The following is a 7,664-nucleotide window of genomic DNA, read 5'->3' as shown; positions in this document are numbered from 1 at the left end:
TGTATTATTGTTAATCATGATATTAATTCTTACCAGATAGATCGGGCCTCCACACGCACTAAGGCTACTTGTTTCTAATAGAATCTGTAATGGTTAACTCATAGTGTATTTTTTGATTTCTACTAAAAAAATCCCCCAAACCCCAAACCCACCACAAGACTAACTTGTATGTAAGCACATACAGGAATCACAAGCTTTAAATGAAATCTCTTCTATAGGGATGATGTTCATCCTGGAAATCCCCGCTTTCCTCACTTCTGCATGAGTACTTTTAACTTTCAGAATTTAAAAGATAAAAGTCTTAATGAACAACCTGTTTGTTACTTACAACGTCTTCTGTCATTGGAGTTCCTTATGGATGTTCTTTAAAATATGAGTCACGTTTTAAAAAGTCCCTACTTAGGTGTAAAAGCAACGGGCACAGTCATATTAATGATATTTGTGTACCTTCCACAGAGGATTCTTTGCCATGCTTAAATGGTAAACTCCTTGAAGGCAGGGATCCTGCCGTAACTAAACTTTGTGTTTTTCCTCCCCTCCCCAACCTGAGAACCAAGTACCATGTCCTTGGTGGAAAAAGTGCTTAATGAACACCAAAAAAACGAATGGACCAGATGAAAAATATTAAAAGGTGTCAATCAAACTTTAAGCTACTTTGTCTTTCTTAATATGAAATCTAACTGATAAACATGAATACGTTCATTACTCACTCTGTTAAGTCAGTGCCTAAGGATTTATCATTCAAATATGAAATTGACCTTTTGTTCAACAAAGAGGAAGGGAGATGTTGTAGACAGAAAGACTAAGTCAGGAAAACCTGCTTCTGATATTTAGAGTTGTGGAACAGTTGTTGATCTGCATTGATGGAGCCAGCTCCTGGCCAAAATCAAATTCAATACTTCTTTTTTTTATTTTTATTTTTTTTCTTTTTCTTTTTTTTTTTTAATTTAACTTTTAACATTTATTTTCACAACATTTTGGGTTACAGATTTTCTCCCCTTTTATCCCCTCCCCCCCCCCAAACCCAAGCATTCTAATTGCCCCTGTGACCAATCTGCTCTCTCTTCTATCCTCCCTCTCTGCCCTTGTCTCTGTCTTCTCTTTTGTCCTGTAGGCCAGATAGCTTTCTTGACCCCTTAACCTGTATTTCTTATTTCCCAGTGGTAAGAACATTACATTTGATCCTAACACTTTGAGTTCCCACTTCTTTAGCTCCCTCCCTCCCCACCCCTTCCCTTTGGAAGGCACGCAATTCAATATAGGCCAAATCTGTGTAGTTTTGCAAAAGATTTCCATACTAGTTGTGTTGTATAGGACTAATTATATTTCCCTCCATCCTATCCTGACCCCCATTACTTCTATTCTCTTATGATCCTTTCCCTCCCCATGAGTGTCAACCTCGGATTGCATTCTCCTCCCCATACCCTCCCCTCCATCCTCCTCCCCACCCTGCTTGTGCCCCTGTCCCCCAGTCTCCTGTATTATGAGATAGGTTTTCCTATCAAAATGAGTATGCATTTTATTCTTTCCTTTAGTGGAATGTGATGAGAGTAGACCTCATGTTTTTCTCTCGCCTCCCCTCTTTATCCCTCCACTAATAAGTCTTTTGCTTGCCTCTTTTATGAGAGATAATTTGCCCCATTCAACTTCTCGCTTTCTCCTCCCAATATTACTCTCTCACTGCTTGATTTCATTTTTTTTTTAAGATATGATCCCATCCTCTTCAATTCACTCTGTGCACTCTGTCTCTATGTATGTGTGCGTGTGTGCATGTGTGTGTGTGTGTGTGTGTGTGTGTGTACTCCCACCCAGTACCCTGATACTGAAATGTTTCAAGAGTTACAAATATTGTCTTTCCATGTAGGAATGTAAACAGTTCAACTTTAGTAAGCCCCTTATGACTTCTCTTTGCTGTTCACCTTTTCATGGTTCTCTTCATTCTTGTGTTAGAAAGTCAAATTTTCTTTTCAGCTCTGGTCTTTTCATCAAGAAAATTTGAAAATCCTCTATTTCATTGAAAGACCATTTTTTCTCCTGAAGTATTATACTCAGTTTTGCTGGGTAGGTGATTCTTGGTTTTAGTCCTAGTTCCTTTGACTTCTGGAATATCCTATTCCATTCCCTTCGATCCCTTAATGTAGAGGGTGCTAGATCTTGTGTTATCCTGATTGTATTTCCACAATACTTGAATTGTTTCTTTCTAGCTGCTTGCAATATTTTCTCTTTCACCTGGGAGTTCTGGAATTTGGCCACAATGTTCCTAGGAGTTTCTCTTTTTGGATCTCTTTCATGCGGTGTTCTGCGGATTCCTTGAATATTTATTTTGCCCTCTGGTTCTAGAATCTCAGGGCAGTTTTCCTTGATAATTTCATGGAAGATGATGTCTAGGCTCTTCTCTTGATCATGGTTTTCAGGTAGTCCCAGAATTTTTACATTGTCTCTCCTGATTCTATTTTCCAGGTCAGTTGCTTTTCCAATAAGATATTTCACATTATCTTCCATTTTTCGAATCTTCACGCTATGCTCTGTGATATCTGTCTTTCTCATAAAGTCCTTAGCGTCCATCTGTACCATTCCAGTTTTGAAAGATCTATTTTCTTCAGTGAGCTTTTGAATCTCCTTTTCCATTTGGCTAATTCTGCTTTTGAAAGCATTCTTCTCCTCATTGGCCTTTTGAACCTCTTTTGCCAATTGAGTTAGGCTAGTTTTCAAGGTGTTAATTTCTTCAACATTTTTTTGGTTCTCCTTTAGCAGGGAGCTGATCTGCCTTTCATGCTTCTCTTTCATCCCTCTCATTTCTCTTCCCAGTTTTTCCTCCAACTCTCCAACTTGACTTTCAAAATTCTTTTTGAGTTCTTCCATGGCCTGAGCCCATTGGGTGGGCTGGGACACAGAATCCTGGATTTCTGTGTCTTTGCCTGATGGTAAGCATTGTTCTTCCTCATCAGAAAGGAAGGGAGGAAGTGTCTTTTCTCCGAGAAAGTACCCTTCAATAGTTTTATTTCTTTTCCCTTTTCTGGGCATTCTCCCCAGCCAGTGACTTGACCTCTGAATATTCTCCTCACACCCACCACGCCTCCTGGTCCTCCCAGCCAGCGTTTGGGGACTGAGATTCAAATGCTGCTTCCCGCCTTAGGGCTTTTGGTGGGGGCAGGGCTGCTATTCAGTGTGAGAATTAAGTTCAGGTGGTCAGGTCGGGGCAGGGCCGCCTCTCAGGCCCAGTTCCCTCAGGGGGTTTATGTACAGACCTTCCACAATGGATCCAGGCTCCCGCCCGCTTGGGGAGCCCCTGTCTGCCGGCCGCCTCTCAGCTTCTATCTCCCGGGGGGGCCCGAGCCATGGGGGCACCCCACTCCCCTCTCGACCCACCAAAGAGACTCTCCCACCGACCCTCATCACCTGTGGGTGGGGGGGCTTGTGCCGCTGCTGGAGATCCCGTCCCTAAAGCCTGCTCGGATCTGTACCTCTCGGAGCCGCGGCTGCTGCAGGTCTGGGCTGGGCTCCGCGTCTGCAGTGCGACGGACTTTTTGCGAGAGGTTTGCAGGTCCCTCTGTGGGTGGAGGGACCCTTGTGGCCGCAGGATATCTCGTCCCCGTAGCCTGTTCGGATCTCCTCCTCACGGTGTCGCGGCCGCTGCAGGGCTGCACTCAGCTCCCAGTCCCGGCACCCAGTTCACAGCGCGAAGGACCCCCCGCGAGAGGTTTGCAGGTCTCTCCGGAACAGAAATCTCCCTCGCTCCAATATTCCGTGGTGTCTGGGTGCAGAATTCACCGTGGGTTGGTCCCCTCTAGCCGTTCTGTGGGTTGTGGGTTCGGAGCTATGTGTATGTGCATCTTTCTACTCTGCCATCTTGGCTCTGCCCCCCAAATTCAATACTTCTTAAGCACAAGGCACTATCTTAGGTTTTGGGGAGATAAAAATGAAAAAAATGACAATCTCCTCAAGGAGCTCAAATTCCATTGGTGGCTTATTGACATGTACATTAAAAAAAGCAAAGTCAAGGTAAAATGTAACGAGGTAAGAAAGTTTTGGAGAAAGTTTTAGAAAAAATTGAGGGTGGAGAAATCACACCCAACTCTCTCACTCTCTCTATGAGTGTGTCTGTGTGAGTGTGTGAAGGGGAATCAAAGAATGTTTCCTGGAAGATGATTACAAAATCATGGATTTAGAGTAGTTTAATGCCCTCATTTTATAGATTAGGAAACTAATACCCAGAGAAATGAAGGTTAAAGAAATAAGAAGATACAGAGTTATGATGTGAACACTGTCTTTTGCCTATTAGGAAGAGGACAGAAGACAGGATGGCAGAGAGAATTTCACTCTTAAGGGAGAGCCTGAGTGAATGCAAAAGTGGGGAAGCATAATCTACAGTAGACTTAGGGAACAGCACGTCATCTAGTCTGTCTGGAATACAGTGTTCAAAAGAGAAATAAGTACAGACTTCATGAGACCACATGAAAGAGATAAAAAGCTGTGAGCTAAACTTCAAGTCCTATGAATCTGTCTCTCTTACTATAAAATCTAACTGATAAACATAAACAGATACATTACTCACTCTTGCAAAAGTTTCCCCTTCTATATTTCGTCATTCTACAGAAAAATTTTTAAACAAAAGTAGGACACTAGATAAAATCAAAAACATATAATTACTCAATTCTTATTCAACAGAGAGACACCAAATTATGACAGTTTGTTTATGAAGACTTGAAATACACAAGGACATTACCATCATGGTTACTGTGGTAGATAAAAGTATCTACCATTTTTGTTTTATTATTATATTTTTTCATTCTGACAATAAACATCCAAAAAAAGAGAATTTCCATATACACATCAGAACACAAAAGAGCATTAATCTCTACTTCATACTGCTTGCTTTTTTGGAAAAAATATATATATTAAATTTTACGCTACTTCCAAGACTCTGGTACTTGTCCATGCTCCCTCGTGAACTTTCCTTTTGCTTTTTTCTATGCATTTAAAAAAAATGCTTCAATGTCCCTCTTTTTTTTGGCATTACTATTGCTGACTATTTTCTCCCCTCAAAAATCCTCCACCTGCCCAAAGATTGAGAGAATGAACAAAATAAAAAAACTATTATTATTTGTTTGTAATTATATTTTTATTATATACGTAGTACATGTACAATTGTATATATTTTATTATTGTTTGCAATAAATAAATAAAAGAAAGCAAAACATGTTTACAGAGTAACCATGTTCCCCCAAAATGTGTCCCTTTCTGCCTTTAGAGTCCATTACCTTTCTTTCTCTCTGTCCAGAAGTGCAGAACATGCTTCATCTTGTGTGTGTGCCTTTCATTGCGAAAGAAGACCATGCCATCAGAGAAATAATGACGAGACTTGCACCTGACTTTGTTTTGAGTGAGGGAGGGCTGTGCAGGTCACCAGCCTCACTTCTCCTCCAGAGTCATCTGAATCCAATGACCAGATATTCATCAGGATGATTGGAGATGACTCAGGATGAGGCAATTGAGGTTAAGTGACTTGCCCAAGGTCACACCGCTAGTGAGTGTCAAGTGTCTGAGGTGAGATTTGAACTGAGGTCCTCCTGACTCCTGCACTGGTGCTCTATCACTGCACCACCTAGCTGTCCCACATGCTTCATCATTAGTCCTCTGGAGTCATGGTTGGTCAATACCATCGATCAGAGTTCTTAAGTCTTTCAAAGTTTCTTTTCTTTACTCTTTTTTTAAAATAAATGCTTTTGGTTCTTCTCATTTCATTTTGCATCAGTTCACAATACTTAGGATTCTCTGAAATTGCCCTTTTTATCATTTCTTATGTTGAATAAAATTCCATTACATTCATATCAGTAAATTAGTCAGTAAACATTTATTAAGTCCTTGTCCTCAAGGAGCTCATAGTCTAATGAAGTAGAGAACATATAAACAAATATCTACAAACAAGTTATGTATCAGACAAATAGGATGTAATTAAAGGAGGGAAGGCACTGAAATTAAAAGGAATTGAGGAAGGCTTCCTGTGAAAGTGAGATTTTAATTGAAACAAAGAAACCAGAGAAGTCAGCAGGAGGAACTGAGGAGGGAGGGTGTTCAGGCAGGGAACAGATAGAAAAAATGCCCAGAGCAGAGAGCTGGAGTGTCTTGTGCCTGGAACAGTTAGGAGGCTGGTGCCACTGGATGAAAAAGCATGTGTTGGAGAATAAGGTATAAGGCGACTAGAAATGTAGGAGGGTGCTAGATTATGAAGGGACTTGTGTGTTGTATTTGCTTCTAGATGCAAATTCTTCTAGATGAGTTTATATACCTACCACATTACTATATACTATATATACAGTCATATACTGCAATTAATGAGCACTCCCTCAGTTTCTAGTTTGTTGCTTCCCACCCCCCACCTCAACCTTTTAATCATTCTTTGAAGGATCAGAAAGTTTGTTTTGCTCAGTGCTATTCCTTTCCAAGCATTATCTTTCTGGTTAACTCCCCTTCCCCTATCTTTATTTCCTAGTTGGGTTTAATGTATTTCTGCATCAAATTATGTGTGTTCAACTCTCATTTGTATATTTCAGATAAGATAGAGGTTAATCTTATGCCTGCTTCTCCCCTCCTTCCTTGTTCCTTCATGCTTGAATATTTTTTTCACTAGCCTTAGTTCTGAGTATAACCTATAGTTCAAGCTTGGTGCATTTGCATGAGATTTTTATAATTGGTAGAAAAAATGGTTATTCAATGTTTCATGCCCAATAGAGGGGGCATTGGTGAGAGTTTGAGAGAAGAAAGGTCTTCCTTTTGTTTCCAATTTTGAGAGAAGACACACTCAATTCCAGACTTCTTCAAAGATAGTCCCTCAGAGAGAGACAATGACTTCGGGAGAAAACAGAAATGTAAAGGAATTAACACTTCATCATGTTCATAATTTCCAGTTTGCCACATTAGAGACTAGAGAATTTTTACTTGAGTGAGTTTGAGACCTCTTTCTTGGATAAACTGATCTATCTTGGTGACAACTAATTTTAACTGTCTAGCTAGTATATTCCGCTATCCAATATACTCTAATCTATATATCTTTCCTGATTTTTGTTTGCTATCAGCTTGGGAAAATGGGTTAATTCACTGTCTACTATTTGTGATGGTCTTTGTGTAACTAGCATTTGGTGGTAAGGGAGTCAAACCTTCATATGTAGCTTAAGGGATGGTGACCAAAAAAGTTGCTTGAATCTAAAAATCTTTTCTTCTAGTAGCCATATTAAGGCGGAAGATATTCAATCCCCTTCTTCTTCCTTCCTACATTAGTGCATTCCTTTTCTTCTGTCCTTTCTTCTCTTCTTCATAACCTTAAAATAAAACCAATCCACCCCAAGATCTGTTTTTCTTATTTAACTGCCCCAATACCCTTTCAAGCTATTAAGATTTCTCTAGGGAAACTTGTTTCTTCTTCCCCTATTAGAATGTCAGTACTACATTAGTTACATCACGTAGCCTTTCCCAAATGCTCAAATTTACCGTCTTAGTATTCTTAAGTCCTCCTCCTCCCCTTTTTTCTTCTATTTAAAAATTTCTTATCAGCTTTGGCTAGAATGCTTGAAATGCCATTAAAGGTTCATCCTGTTTCCTGTAGGATCTAGGCCTAGAGTTTACACACACACACACACACACACACACACACACACACACACACA

This window comes from Notamacropus eugenii, chromosome 4, assembly GCF_028372415.1.
Source record: "Notamacropus eugenii isolate mMacEug1 chromosome 4, mMacEug1.pri_v2, whole genome shotgun sequence".
Classification (NCBI taxonomy): domain Eukaryota; kingdom Metazoa; phylum Chordata; class Mammalia; order Diprotodontia; family Macropodidae; genus Notamacropus; species Notamacropus eugenii.
This window is presented reverse-complemented; position numbering follows the sequence as displayed.